The following is a 15,675-nucleotide window of genomic DNA, read 5'->3' on the forward strand; positions in this document are numbered from 1 at the left end:
CCCTTTTTTTTGGTTTTCTCATTGATCTCAACCCACGACATATGGTCAGTATATTGGTAATAGCCTATCAATATATCATGAAACCAACAACTAGTTTGGGCCTCACTACAGTTTAATGATTATACCCCATCTTCGTGCACTTGCATTTGGACACTGGACATGACCAAGGAAAATGAAACTGAAAGTTAAGATGCTTTCGACATGACATTCTCTGCTGCTATCGCAGTGAAACTGGAAGCCTGCACAGGCAATGGTGCACCAACCATTTCCCAGGTCTCTCGAGGATAGTTTGTTAGGTTCCTGCATCCTTGAGCCCCCACATTCTGCAGAAATGGAAGAGTATTGTTAGTGTGCAAAAGGAAGAGGGTGAGCATTTTGTGTAGGTAAGTATGCTGTGAATGTTAAAGAAGTGGTTCTAATTTTGGCAAAAATTTATGGCAAATAGTGGAAACCTTAGTATATGAACTAAATAGGCCCAAACCATACCAACAGGTTGATAGTTTTTTGTTGGTACGGCGTGTGTCACAGGAACAATCGGCGGTCGTAAGTACTTCAACAATTTGTGATGAATAATTTTGTTTTGTTCAGACCGTTGACCACAGAAAATTGAGTAATTAGACTTTCCATGAGTTCTGCCAAATGCAAATAAACTGCAAACGTGACAATCAGATTCATAAAAAAGTACGCCATTGGATTGGTCAACCTGAGCACCGAATTACACGTACCACATTTTTGCTCAGTGATTGGTGTATTAAAATTAATCACAATATACAGCACACAACCCCCTGAAACAAATAACAGATAATAACTATCACCTGGTGGCTAGGCTAGCATATAAAATAACATTAAACTGCACAGAACTATATCCGGTGTTAATACTATTATTCTTACCGGATCATTCGGTGTTAACAGCTTTTCTAAGCTATTAGTAAAACGGATAGTTGGCGGGTTTAAGACTATAAATATCCCTACACTCAGTCATTTAAAGATGTGTCATGCTATTAGAGTCCAAAAAATCTCATATATACTTGAGAAGATACCCAAGCTATCAAAGTGTTTAAAGTGATCATACAAGATGATTAAGTACAAGATTAGAGAGTGTTTATTACTTATAGGTATAGAGTGAGTTGTAGCTAGGTGATGCAGCTTGAAGAAGAAATCAAAGAGTGATCCTAACTTGTATCAAGAGATACACTGGTACCTTGGAGTCTTGGTGTCTCACCGGCGACTTGAGTCAGAATTGCTCAAGCTTGTTGACCCTCCAACTTGTTGTGGAGCTGTGGTAAGACACGTGTACGGGGATATGAAGAACCTTGTCTTGATGGCTCAAGCTCCGAAGTGATCACGACGGTAAGTGATCGAAAGAAAGGCTAGTGGTGAGACTTTACCTTGGTCACTTGGTGGTTCATCCGGCTTGAGGCTTTATATTAGTGGCTTGGTGGCTCAAGAGTCATGATCAGGAGTATATCTTTGATGGAGTTTCAATATGAATTAGGGGTGGCATTCATACTATTGATACCACAGGATAAAAATCTCTTGTACCGAATTTGTCTCTCTACCTTATTTACATTTCTGCATTTTAATTATTACAATTTACCTTGCTAGAGTAGGTTACAATCATCTTGAGTGGTACAGTAGACACACTAGATAAATCTAGAGCATATTTCGATAGAATTTGAGATAGGTTTATCTTGTGAAGTTTTTAGAGCCAATTATCTTGTGAAGTTTTTAGAGCCAATTAGGCTCTAAGTGTCCTAATTCACATCCGTTGTTAAAACGTCACCGATCCTCATAATTGTCTGCTAAGCCGTCCTGTTCCTACGCCCCCTGAGTTTACCTACAAAACCATCCACTTGTTTGGTCGTTCTGCAAACCCTATTTTATTAGCCGTGTTGGTGTTGCGTCGGCCCGCATGGTCGCATCTGTAGCATTTATTGCTATGGGACAGAGCAGTGTCCAACTGCATTGACTATGACTTTGTTCAGTGAATGTGATATCTGGGAAATAAAAACACTTGATTAGATAATAATAAATACGATTAGAGTATTAGATAAGAACTGATCCCCAATCAGCAAAGGCTGATCGCGGGATCTCATAATGTCGCAAGGAGATTGGTCACGTCAGTCTTGTGCTGATTGTCCCAACTTGGACGTGATCACACGATAAACCGAGTTTAGAAAATATTTCCCGTTAATCAGCATATCTCACATAAAACCTGTTAGCTAGACCCTATATGGAAAATACTTAGACAAGGCCACTAAAACCATCACCACTTGAACCGTATAGATGGTGGAACTAAGACCATCTCTAACCATATTCTTTTCATTTCGTTCCCTTTCCGATTCCCTTTCCCGTTCTCATTCCTTTTATTTTCTCTCATCTCCAACAGCTTCCATTCGAGGGGAATCACGAAGGGAAAGGAGAGAGAATCCCGTTCTAAAGGGAATGACCCTGTGAATCCCGTCGCGAAGGGAATTGTGAAGGGAAACTGTTGGAGCGCTGAAGAGAACGAGAATTCCTTCACGACGAAAATCTCACCTATAAAGAGAAGCTGTTGAGCGTGACCTAAGTGCATTGGAGATACTATTTTGTTCTGCCCCTTCTCCCCCAATGAACAGCCACATCGATGTGTGAAGGTGCAAAATCATAACCAACCAGTGCACCACTGATTCCAAAACGCAACACAGAAATCGAAAACGACACCCCAAGACAAGTTCGCAACCAGCATTCCTGAACACGCGCACACGTAACAATTACCGTGCTACTACTTACGTTCTCCAAGAAATATCTTTTTACAACATATACAGTCAAACTATAAAAACTTTAATTATTAATATATATATAATTATAATTATTAGAATTTGGTACCTGTAAATAATATAAGTGGATTTTCCATAAATGTTATAGAAAACGATGTTAAATATGTGTATTAGAGACCGTATCGATATCCTGAATGATAAGTAAAAAACAAAGTTAATATTTGGTATGATTCACAACCAGATCCTCCAACACAATCAGAATATCATCCGAAAAATCATTCCAAAACAATATTATCGCCAATCTAACGCCACCGCAAACGCAATTCCGGAATGATGACACTGGGAGATCGGGTAGGCGGAGCTGATTACCTTGCGTGCGCTGCAGTGGAGGCGAGCGCCGGGAGAGCACTGGCGGCAGGGACAGCCCTAGTATATGGACATGGAGTGTACACCCAATATTTTTTGCAAAACAATTATAATTAGTATATATATATACTTGTAAGGTTATAATATATATATTTGAGCACAAATTCCAGAATGTCGAGGCCCACAAAGACGGCGGGGCGATAGAGTTCGGAGGTAGCTATAGTATTTAAACTCACAAGATTTATAGAGCCTCTACCTATTCGCCTTGTAATCCAAAAGCCCTATATATATTGAAGAGATTTATAAGCCTCTACCTCCGCAAGAGGTAAGCAAGACTGCTTGAAAGAATTCTAATTATATGTGAGACAGAGTAGAACTCTCGACCGGTAGCTGGCACGCCGGCGAGCATATCATCATGCTACAGACGCGTTTGCAAGACGGCAAAGACTTGAGAGTAGTTGACTGCACTCGTTCCCCTCAAGGGGGAAAAAAAGGTTGGCTGTGCCTGTCGATATTCGTGGCTTCGTGCATGTACAACTTTCAGTCGCCTAACAGAAGATCCGTTGATGCAGCAGTAAAACTCGGTTACCTAGCATAACTTCCGATGCAGCATTACACTTTACTTATGCTTGTATCGACTTTGTTTTGAAAAAAACTGTTTTTGTCGATCTTCAATATGCAATGCGAACGGAGGATATCTTGCATTGGATGTTATTTTGCTCTAGGAATTTTTGTGGTTTGAATGTATGTTATGGTTGCTGCTTATCAATGTTGTGAAAGTTTTGTGGGTGCTTTGTGTTATCTTAGGGGCTGTTTAGTTTTCCCCTCCAAACCTTACCAAAATTTGGTTACCAGTTCGTCTACCCATGGCTTAGCCAAAACATCGGCAAGGAAATGAACTAGCAGCGGCAAGATGGAAGGCAATCTTACTAAAAATTTGGTAGCAAACCAAATGCTAGCCAAATTCAGTGAATGCTATCAAATTTCGGTAGGGTGAGCATTGGCAAAGATTGGTTGCAAACTAAACACAGCTTTAATGTTTATGTTGCATGAGATATTTTGCCCACGGATTCATTTTAATCCCTCTGCAACTATATTTTTCCATAAATGGTTTGTGAGAAAGGATCCAGCTTTGCTTTCGATGTTCTTGCGAACGCACCAGCTTCATTCTTCAGCGTATCTCTGGTTTTTTAGGTTTCCAATTCCTCGTGCATTGCTCATTGTGTTTGCAAAATCAAGATGGCAAGCATACTTCTTGCTCTACTGGGCATTGCGTTTTCGTTGGATTTGTGTCTCAACGCTCGTATTCAGAAAACCATAATACAAGAGCCCATCAGGTTAAACATATCCCATCACCAATTATAAAGTTCCATAAAAGTTGTCACACTTGTGTACGACTCTACCTAAACAAACAAAAGTACTTCAAGAGGGACACAACAAAAACCATTTTTAGAGGAACACTAATAGGAGCACTCAATTTCTAGTGATGAAAGATTGTGAAAGCATCAGAATCAACAGACATCTGCACTGCAAATGTCTACCCTAACTGGTAGCTTCCCCCTCTAAAAAAAATGCTAAGGAATAAATGGCAGAAAAGAGATGGTTGAACTAACAAGAGCCTTGAATTTCTTTTTTCGTTTTCTCTTTGATCCCAACATACCAACCATATGAAATGCTTGTCAGCCTTATGAAATGGTTATTGATCATTGAATCAACTTGGTCCTCACTATTTATTGAATATACCCCATCTTCGTACAATTTTGTTTGCACTTCGACATGACCATGAAAATGGAACTGAAAGTCAAGATGTTTTGGACATGCCATTCTCTGCTGTTGTAGCAGTGGAACTGGAAACCGGCAAAGGCCATGGTGCACCAGCCATGACAGCTTCGATTTCCCACGTCTCTCGGGGGCAGTTTGTAAGGTTCCTGCATCCTTGAGCCGTCACATACTGCAGAAAAAGAAGAGTATTATTAGTGTGCAAAAGGAAGAGGGTGCACATTTTGTGAAGACAAGTATGATGTGGGTGTTAAAGAAATGGCTCCAATAGGTTCGATTGTTGTGTTTTTACATCAGAACATGTGTTGTTTGGAGGTGCAATTGATTAACATGAAAGTGGGAAACAAAATCGACGAACTTCTTCCTACACATATTCAAACTTCACAGAATAAGTGTCAGTGTGTCACTGTTGCCGACAACATCTAATATGCTTATCAAATTTCTTAAATTCACTACAAATAATAATACATGTGCAAACTATAGAGCAAGACTTATGGAACTCATATCAGCATCTATTTAAACTTTACAGGAGAAGGGTCACCATTGTCTAAACTCTAAAATGCTTCTTGCATCCCTTGAGGTTCACTGGGAATAACAATAGAGGAATATTTTTTCCTGCCATTGCAATTTTGCACAAACATAAAGTTGATGGAACATATTAAACCGTCTCCTAAGAAAGAAATTGAATATCTTCATCAGGCATCAACTTCCAAGAAAACCTTAATTCACAGTCTACACTAGGCTACCTATCAAGCTTGAAATTGTAGTGAACAGAAACTAGCTAAACAAAAATGTAATATACATGCCACGCTGGAGATCAATACTTGGATTCCTAGTAGCAAATAATAGTAATTGGAGTTAGGTAGGGTTGTCGCCCTGTAGCTGTTTACTCTTCAATCCATTATCATAATGTGAGATACAGGTCAGTGAAAAACAATATTCTGAGTATGATCAAATGGTTTTTTATATAGTCACTTGACAGAGAACAACAACCCTGATGTGAATTTTATATAGTCACTTGACAGAGAACAACAACCCTGATGTGAATTACTTGGTCATTAAGAGAATTTATGCAAACTGGTTCTAATAACCAAGTGTATCTTTACAGTTCAACTAACAGAAGTATCTTTTGCTTCTACTGTCATCCATGCCACAGCACAAAAGAAATACAAGATAGCTTGCCTCAACAAGGACTATACTAACATGCAAAAGCACATTCCATCAGTTTTGTGTTTCTCATTTCAAGGTTTTCCAGCTAACAGCACTAGAAGACTACTACATTGAATTTATTTCCTACATGCTACAAGATACATAGAATAGTGCACTACGTTCAAAAAAACAGTGGTGACTACGTTAAAAAAAAACAGAGTGGTGCACCAGCAGTGGAGGCCATTCTTGTTCACAAGAGTGGTGCGCAAGTAATTATGAAAAAAAATCCAAAAAGTAATTATGAAAAAGGATGACTAAGACATACCACATCACTTTCAATGCGAACACCGCCAAAGTTTTTGTACTTTTCAACCTCCTGCCAGTTGAAGAACTTTGAGGAAATTGGATCATCCCTCACTTGTGTCAGCAAAGCGTCAATGAAATAGCAGCCTGGTTCCACTGTAATAACCTACAATCCAGACCATAAAAAGCTCAAATATCTCATATTACTGTACTAGGAAGATACTATTGGAAAGAGCATCAGCAAGACAATGATCATTTTCTTGTTCCAATGGCACAAACTACTTTTTTCTTCGATACCAAGTACCGACTATGATGTCAGATATTTGCAGGCATATATCTGAAGCACTTTTACCAATTTACATTTAAGTATTATCATTTCCAAGCTTTCGAATAAGATTGTTGTTTCACGAAAACCAGACAGACCGCAAGCACAACGTATCTCGGGGATCTCATGCGAACAATAAGTACCATGCTCATCAAGAATTGAACATGAGAAAGGAATGACTTATAGAAATTGTGGAATTCTATAGCCAGTTAAGGGGTAGTTCTGATATATAGCCAACAAATGGTGCATAAATGTGAGATATACATGATGTTGCAATGAACAAAATAAAGTTTGAGTTCCCAGAAGATAGAGAGAAAAATCTGATTAGTGTGTCTGAGAAGAAATCGTACATCCCTATCACTTCTCGTTCTCAATAATCGATGCATATAAAATAGCAGAGCATTCTGTATTGTTTATGCTTCGAGATCTTAAATTAACCAGACAATTAATACTAACCATGCCTTCTTTGAGTTCTCTTATCATCCGCAAGGAGCTCAGACCTGGCTCTTTTGGCCTCTCTAGGCCCTAAGGTCAAGAAACAAGCATTACTCTCAGATGAAAACAAGGAATAAATGTAGATTGAAAATCAAGAACACAAACTATCTATGAAGAGTTTGTTAACCTGAGGGTAGCCTCCTGGATCATGGGTATCAATCCCAAGTAAGTGTCCAAGACCATGAGGCATGAAAACAGCCCCTAACCTTCGAGCCATCATATCATCAACATCCCTGAAGAAAAACGGTTTCCAAGGAACAGAAAAGTCAGGGAAATAGCTTTACATGTTGAAGTTTCATAGGCACAGTGAATTACACACGCACCCATGGATAATTTGTTCTTTCTTGAGAGATTCAAGTATTGCCTGCTCTGCCAGTCTGCAAAAGAAATTGTTGAAGATGAAGGTGTTCAAACAGGAAAAAAAAAGCAATGTCATACGGGTAAATCATCAAAATAAATTAACCAAGGTCCTGAAATATGCATAGAAGTAGATATAATTTGACAAAAGGCATATTAATGGTAAGCATCAAAGAATCAAGCAAAAGTACAACATATGAATAGAACTGTTAAGGGTATAATAGTTAAGGATATTAGAGTAATCTCCTAGTCCTAGGGTTTCCCTCATGTACCTCTATATACAATGCCCATTGGGTCTCAATGTATCCATGCATCATTTATTCAATCTATACAAAGTTAAAAGCCTGGTTAGGGTTAGGGTTAGAGTTAGGTTAGGTCTAGCCTAATCCACTAACCACGATCCCAAATCCATACTATTTTCCATCGCGCCGTCGCACAGGATCCATCCCACCCTGTCATCACCCGCCATCGTGATCCCACCTATCGCCGCTCCACTGTCGCAGTCCGCCCATCGGGATCTTGCCACCGTCGCCATCAGGAGGGTCGTCGTCGCCTTCTTCTTTGTCTCGTCATCAGGCGTCGCCGTCCGCCCTTCATCCTCCACCCCGTCGGGGTCAGCATGCGGCCGAGCCATCATGCCAACTCCCACACACGGTCGCGCCTCAATCCGGGGCGGATCCGACCAGGTCGCCATGCATCTACAGGTCTCGCCGATTGGAGTCTTCAACGCGCCACCTGTCGTGGTTGACTCTGCTGTCTTCGCCTGCTCTAGTCATCATCACCGATGGATCCACGATTGGATCTGGTCACCATCACCCTCCATCACGACTCATCGCGGGCTTGCCATCTTCGTATCATCCGCGGGAACGCTACCATCTGCCCGTCACGGAGCAGCGCCGTCGTCCACCCACGGTGGCCTCACATTGCACGCCCATCACAGTGGATCTATAGCATCACCCACGATCCTCACTCACCAGTCACCGAGTCGTCATCGCGCGGCAGTCAGCATGCCTCCCTGTCCTCATCAGGCACGGGTCGAATCTGCAGTCGCCAAGCCTCCCATCATCTTCCGCAAATCATCGCCACCCATCGCCGCAGCCTTCAGCGTCGTGACCCTTCGTCGCCCATCAGGTCACCCTTCGTCGTGGCCATTGCCGCACCTCAGGGCCACCGTTGTTTTCGCTGTCATTGGGACTCTTCCGCTGTTGCTCAGGTTGTTTTTCCGTTGCGTCCAAATCTGTTACTTATTACTTAAAGGTTGTCCTCGCTATTGCTATCCATATCCTAGCCGTTTTTTTGCTAACATCTTAGTCAGTCTTTGTTTTCGTTGAGTCCATCCAAGTCTGTTACACTCCTTCAGTTCGTCTTAGCTAGTGTGAGTCCACAAAATTCTATCAAAATCGTCCAATTGCTTCTTTTGTTTTGTTGTTGGCCAAGTACCGTCTATGTGGCTAATCTCATTATCATCGTCATTGATGCGACATTTCCCTCTTGGTCCTTTCGTAGTTGTCTTGCTACACATCATGGCCAATGCCCCCCTTCGTTGTCATCACGATTTTGTCTCATTGCTTGTCGTCTTGCAGCAGTGACTTCTCTATTCCCCCTTCAGCTTGATTTGACACATCTCACTATTCTCGTCGTGTTCAAAGTCTCCAAAGCAAGATTCATATTTGAAAAGTCTAAAGACAATTTGTGAAGACTTGAGGTATTTGCTGAAGTACGGGTTGTGAAGGCGGTAACCTCTTGTGGAGGAGTTCGTTTTGTACATCGAAATTGTTCAAGAGTTGCACGCTTCAACGGCATCTTCAATATCGGACTTCGGATGTATCATTTTTTTTTAAGTCTAATGCTTAGTGACAACTCTTCAAATGCAACGCTATTGCATTCACGTTGCATTTGAGGGGGGTGTTAAGGGTATAATAGTCAAGGGTATTAGAGTGATCTCCTAGTCCTAGGGTTTCCCTCATGTACCTCTATATATAGTGCCTATTGGGCCTCAATGTATACATCCATCATTTGTTCAATCTATGCAAAGCTAACAAGAGCAACATTCGATGCATTGAAAATTGCATCATAAAAATGAAATGACTCTCCAGGAATACTTCTTGAAAGGTGTGTTTCAAATTGCATGATTGCATTAAGTTCCAACAATGGATTCTTACTTGTGCATATCCATCTAGTTAACTCCAGGCTGCATGTGTGATATGACAGCATTGTGAGCCTTAAGGACAGCCTGTAGAAAATGTAAATAGCCTTACATCAGAAAGATGGGAACTAGCTCAAAAGAAACAAAGATGCTAACTTAGCCTTCTAAGTTCTGTATCACATACAGAAATCGGTAGAATAAAATAAATGGATTTTTATCGCTAGCTACTTACATTGTATATTATTATCTGACTTCTGTTGAATTTCCCATTTATCTGAAAACATATAAGTTCATTAGATGATATTACTCAACAAATGTTATAGTAAGATGCAATGAACAGAAGAATGGCGTGGTTTACATCGAGGACTGTTGAAAATGAAAGTTATAATCTAGCCAGGGTTCAGTACCCCCCACACCTAAAAAAATCAAAGCCCAGGGAACGTCTCCTCCCTGTGGTCGAGAAAAAATAATAATCTAGGTTCTAGAATGACATCACAAACAAAGAATTGAAGTGATATCTCTGTGCCTCTGCCAGCTATAGCCCATAGTCAGCTCAAGACTAATAAATAAATAGTAACCCTAAAGTAGCAAATGATTGAGGTTAAACAAAAAAAACAATATCTGATAGAACCCAGATGAACCTAGACTATATTACTGAATAATAAGCTTGGCTTTGCTCAGTACCAATAATCTGATAGCAAAGAACGAAAAAAAATGACCCAAAAGAAAGGTACAGGAAAAAAGGGGCTCTAGTGATATAAAAAATGATGCTACGATGTTCCAATATTTCCAACATACTCCAAGTGATCTGAGAACAGCACTCGTATATAAGGGTAAACAGAAATGAACATCCATCTATCTTTTGTCCTGTAGTCTCAATAAGCTACGCTATAAGTAATGCCCTAAGGCCCTAACATGTATACATTTATTTAGATAGCAAGGCTCAGATAAACATATAACAGAACACACGAAAAGCTTTTTTTGGTGTTATAGCACAGTGGAAGGACCTTTCTTATGTACATTTAATGCCAATGATCTCGTAAGATATAATTACAGCTCGAAGCTGACGCACATAAATAGGTGATAGCACAACATATACAGTGTAGAGTTGTCAGTGCTTTTAACAGGAAAAGGAACACTAAGAAGTCCAAATAATATAGACACTGAAATTTGGGACACAGTGGGTACCGACATAGATTCTGGATTTTTTTAAGTACTTACAGGGTAGGAACATGTGATATCAGATCCATAGTAATGGTATTCAGCTCCCATATCCATTAGTGCCATGTCTCCATCACTCAAAGTCTGAAAGTACAAAAGACAATCAGTTAAACCTCCGCAAAAATTGGAAAAACACACACAAGGCACACAAATATCCTTCATGGCTTAGTCCACAGCATATTGCTAACCAGTATTATCCTGTCCATACACATTTGATCTTGTGGCTTCTCCAACTGTAAATCTTACATCCAAAAGTTTCCTCACTCATCCTTTACCATGCAAAATGTTAACAGAAATTGCTTCAACGCTGAAAATGAGCTTCCATTTTCTCCTAAATGGCTGGTGAGAAGACAACAGACAGCCAGACACTACTTGGTGGATAAAATCATAGGCTATCAACTAAGCAAAATACCAACCAAGCTATTTTCCTCTTATCATTGTTTCAAGTATTCAACTACTCCGATATGTGCTATGAACACAAATATGAAATAGAGACGAGACAATTGCTTCAACTTTCAACATTCCAAGACCCCGTGGTACTTAACAAATTGCAGATAATCAAGAAGAAAGTAAACTCTACTGTCTGAATTCAAAACAAACAATACCAGCACAAGTAGATGGGAGAATCAGAATCTGAAATTATGATATTTCAGTGCTTGGAGGCTTAAGCTTATGACAAGCAAATCAAGTCAACCCCAAGTCAAAAAGATATCATAAAAGATGAGTACCCGCCTACCCGGTCATTTGGAGCTGCCGCATGTCCATAATGTAGAACAGCACTGCAAATGAGCAGAACAATTATGATGTAACAGATAGTCCAACAAACACAAATCTAACACAATTTCATAAGTAAAGATTAGTCTTGAAACTTGAAAGCAGAAGCTCAATTTCCAAGGTGACAGAATCAGGGCAGACCTAAAAAATATCCAATAATGTCACATGGTCTATTTTCTTATTTTAAGTATTCTCCTACAGTACTGTACATGTTTCGCTGCATAATTCAACATATTGTAAAGATAGCCTATGTAGAGTAAGTTAATACTAAAAGGCGACCTTACTAAAATCTCAATAGTTGTTTTCTGACACTAAGAAGGGTTTATACAAAAAACTATATAATGTCACTGTCACTGCAAGTTTGAGGTCACTAAAAGGGTGAAAAAATCATTATCCGAACTTTGAATAAAAACTGCATGTGCAACAACAATGAATAATGATCTAAGATTTGATGGTCCTTTCTTTAACCACTCCAAATTCCTACAAATAGTAATTCACTCACAAGCGAGCACAACATTTTGCAGATATATGTGTCGACATCAGGCATTCTCACCTGTTATCTCCAGTAGCACATATACACGTGTAAGAGCAATGTCGGCAACCTCCATACATATAAACATGGTGAAGGAAGATGCTTTCTAGCTGATATTCCTTCATGCCTGGTCTTGCTCGTCTCATAACCTTGTAAAGTACAAGTCAGGAGCAGATCCATTTGTCTCTCAAAACAAAAATAGTAATGCATTTGGTAATCATGACACTCAAAGGATATCCCTTTTCAAAAACAAACAAAAAAAACTTTCAAAGGATAACCTATAGGGGATATTTCTATGAATTGGATGTCTGAGATAGTGGTTTCTGTGAAGAGAGAAGTTCTGGTGTCATAAGGTGGATTAATGCTTAGCTACTCTTTTTCTTTATTTCAAACCTTGTAATAGAACATTACTAGTAGTTGCTCTACTTATTTAGTAAGTCAAGACCTTTACTCTACCTCCGCTATCAAAGAAAATAGGCAAAGGAATTGCAACTCTTGGTCGTCTTGGACCAAGACCAACCATACCAAAATCAAACTAACACTGCCGAGCTTTTGGCCAATGGTATCTGGCAAGGTGGGGATACAATAGCAAGCCCAAAATTGAGCAACCATGGTTTGGCCATGACTCAACATAGTTAGCTATATGTGCACTCTAAACACCAAAGAAGATGGAAATGAATGATTAGCATGTCTTCTTGTACTCGGTAGAACTTTTTGTACCTCAATATGAGCTTCAGAGCTGACGTCATTAGCATACTGAATGAGGGCGAGCTCCATGTCTGATTTGATAACACGGCATTCAGTTAAAATAGGATGAAGTAGGCTTAAATCAGTATCAAACTTCTCCATCCCCTAGCACAGATGGAAGAATATTGTAAATACAAAAGCACAAAATCAAAAGAGAAAAGGGTGAGACAACAAAAACTGTTTTGATAATTAAGCACATTTATCAAATAAAACAATACGCATTTACATTAGAATATAATTTTGGTTCCTCAGAAAAAACACAAGTAATGCAAGACAAAAATTGCTTGTTTACACAAAATTAACCAGCATAGCTTGTTTGTGATAAATTGACAATGCAGCTAATGGCATATCATGTACCTCAAAACTAGCTGGCTTTGAGTAATTTCCAGAGTCGGTATTCTTTCCATGTAAGAGAAACAGAAGAGGCTTCCCATGATCAATGAAACGATCATGCAGAACCTGTGCAATCTCATCAACATAGAAGACCATATCGACCTTGTACGTATCCTGTCCATATTCATGAAAATATCATGTTGATTCAGAATGTAGCAACAAGTAAAAGTTCTAATATTTGGGAAATACCCTGAAATAAGACAAAGGTTTTATTTCACCCATCCAAACAGCGTAGTCAGCCGGCAACCTTGGAGCGAACAAAATCGACTGTCCAGAGGCAATGTCCTTTAACAACAATTGACGGTCAAGTCAGTATACGTAGCATAAATAAATCATCAACATGAGGATACAATGAATTGCATTAGTAGGGCTTGTGGTCATATAGTGAGTAAAATGTCATTAAAATATGCAGTGACATAGACATACTCAGGCGACATTGAGGAGCTCAACATTCATTTGCAAGAATAATGTTGTAAAATATTACTGTACACCTTAGTAATAATAATCATGGGGACATTCCAACCTATAAGCGTATGTGTAATAAAATATGAGGCTAAAATTGCTCCTCTATTTTACATGATTTTCATATACTGGCAATCGGCCATATAATACCGGATTAGGTTGACTAACGCTTTAAATGAATTCCAGCACAAAGTATTTTATCTCTATTTGACTGAATTGCAGAACAAAGTAAGGTTGAGTAACGCTTTAAAAAATACCGGGTTCACTTGACACCGGGAAAGAGAAAAGGAAGATGACTCACGATTGCGCCGTAGAACCCTGGCTCTCGCACTCCGAAGAGATACGCGAAATAGCTCTCCTGCCTGCAACATTGCCCACTTCGCCTATCAATCTGAACATCCCAATAAACGGCAAAAAGAGAAGGAATAGTACAAGAACACAAACATAGGCTCAGCGCGAGCACCTAAAGAGGTCGAGGTGATCGGTGCAGTACCGCGTCTGCTCCTCCCCGCCCTTCACACGACGAACCCCAAACAATCCAAAAGTTAGCGACAATGATCGGCCAGAACAAGAAATCCAGGAGGGGGGGGGTGGATCGCGAGTGGGACCTGGATGAGGACGAGGCCGCGGAGCGGGCGGGAGGAGGCGGAGAGGTGGCCGCGGAGCGCGGCGAGGAGTCGGTCGCGGTTGCCGGCATGCAGCTCCATGGGCACCGCCGGCGGGGCGAGAGAGGAGGGGGAGGAGGCGGCGGCTGCCATGGCTGGACAGTGGCCTTGGACCCCACTCCAAAGCTCAGCGCCGTCGGTTCGTAATTTATTGATGAAGAATTCGTGTGGGCCAGTAACGAAACGCAAGACGACCCGTTTGGATAGGTTTTTTCTGGGCTTTTTTTAAAGACCAGCAACTATTTAAACGGTTGTCTTTTGATTCTAATTTTTAGTGATTTTTAATTGATTGAGGAATCAGCTATAACTGAAATAAATTAGAAGCTGAGAAGCAAATTAAGAAAAAAAAATCTGATTTTTTTTACTAAAAAGTTAAAATTTTATTATAAAAACCAACCATTAAAAATCTACAACGACAGCTGCTTCCTCAGCTAGTCAGAAGTTCTAAAGCTACAACCTATCTAAACATGACCTGAATTATATTGGACTTTTGTGGGCTCAGATTTTTTGTGTTAGCTATACATTTTGCGGTTTGTTTTGATTCTCTCAGGTGTGATTAATTGCTTGTACGGGTCTTGTCCATATCTACCATATATATAGGCAGATAAAGCAGGCTGAGCAGAGTCATATTTATTAAAAAGAAGATAATTTAGTTGGATGTATGTGTCTGAACAAGCTAAGTTGAGTTTCAAGGATCGAATCTCTGACCGTATGAGTGGATGCAAGAGCTAAAATTGTGATTAATTATTCGTATGAAAGTGATTTTGTGACACGACAAGTAGATTCGTCTGCATCCATCGGGCCTATAGGCGTATATTTATATCCATTGAGCCTGGCTATAACAGTGAATATGAATAACCTGACACGATTTTCTCTGAGATTATACGTATTCGTTAGATCAAATACTCTCATACAGACAATCAATAAGCCCACTGTGAATCTAGTAAAAATAATCTTTCTGAAAGAATAAAGTTGGGGTAGAAACTAGAAACAAATCTATTTAAAAATAGTTTAAAGTAGCCTGCGCAATTCAATATATTAATTCGAATCATAGATGACTTAATATGGTCTTTCCTATAGCAGATTGCAGTTAGTTAGCGCCCTCTCGTTGGGCGTGTTTCTATTGCTACCAACGAATACCTTAAAAAACAAATGTTGGCACGTCCATAATAATTGGCTGGCATTTGGTTCTCTGCCACTAT

The 15,675-nt window shown here is 39.8% G+C and overlaps 1 pseudogene; it reads right to left on the reverse strand.

Moving 5' to 3' along the window:
- Positions 1-4,725: 4,725 nt before the first annotated feature.
- On the reverse strand, positions 4,726-14,603 carry LOC133922387 (uncharacterized; annotated as a pseudogene).
- Between the last annotated feature and the right edge of the window lie 1,072 nt (positions 14,604-15,675).

This window comes from Phragmites australis, chromosome 6, assembly GCF_958298935.1.
Source record: "Phragmites australis chromosome 6, lpPhrAust1.1, whole genome shotgun sequence".
NCBI lineage: Eukaryota > Viridiplantae > Streptophyta > Magnoliopsida > Poales > Poaceae > Phragmites > Phragmites australis.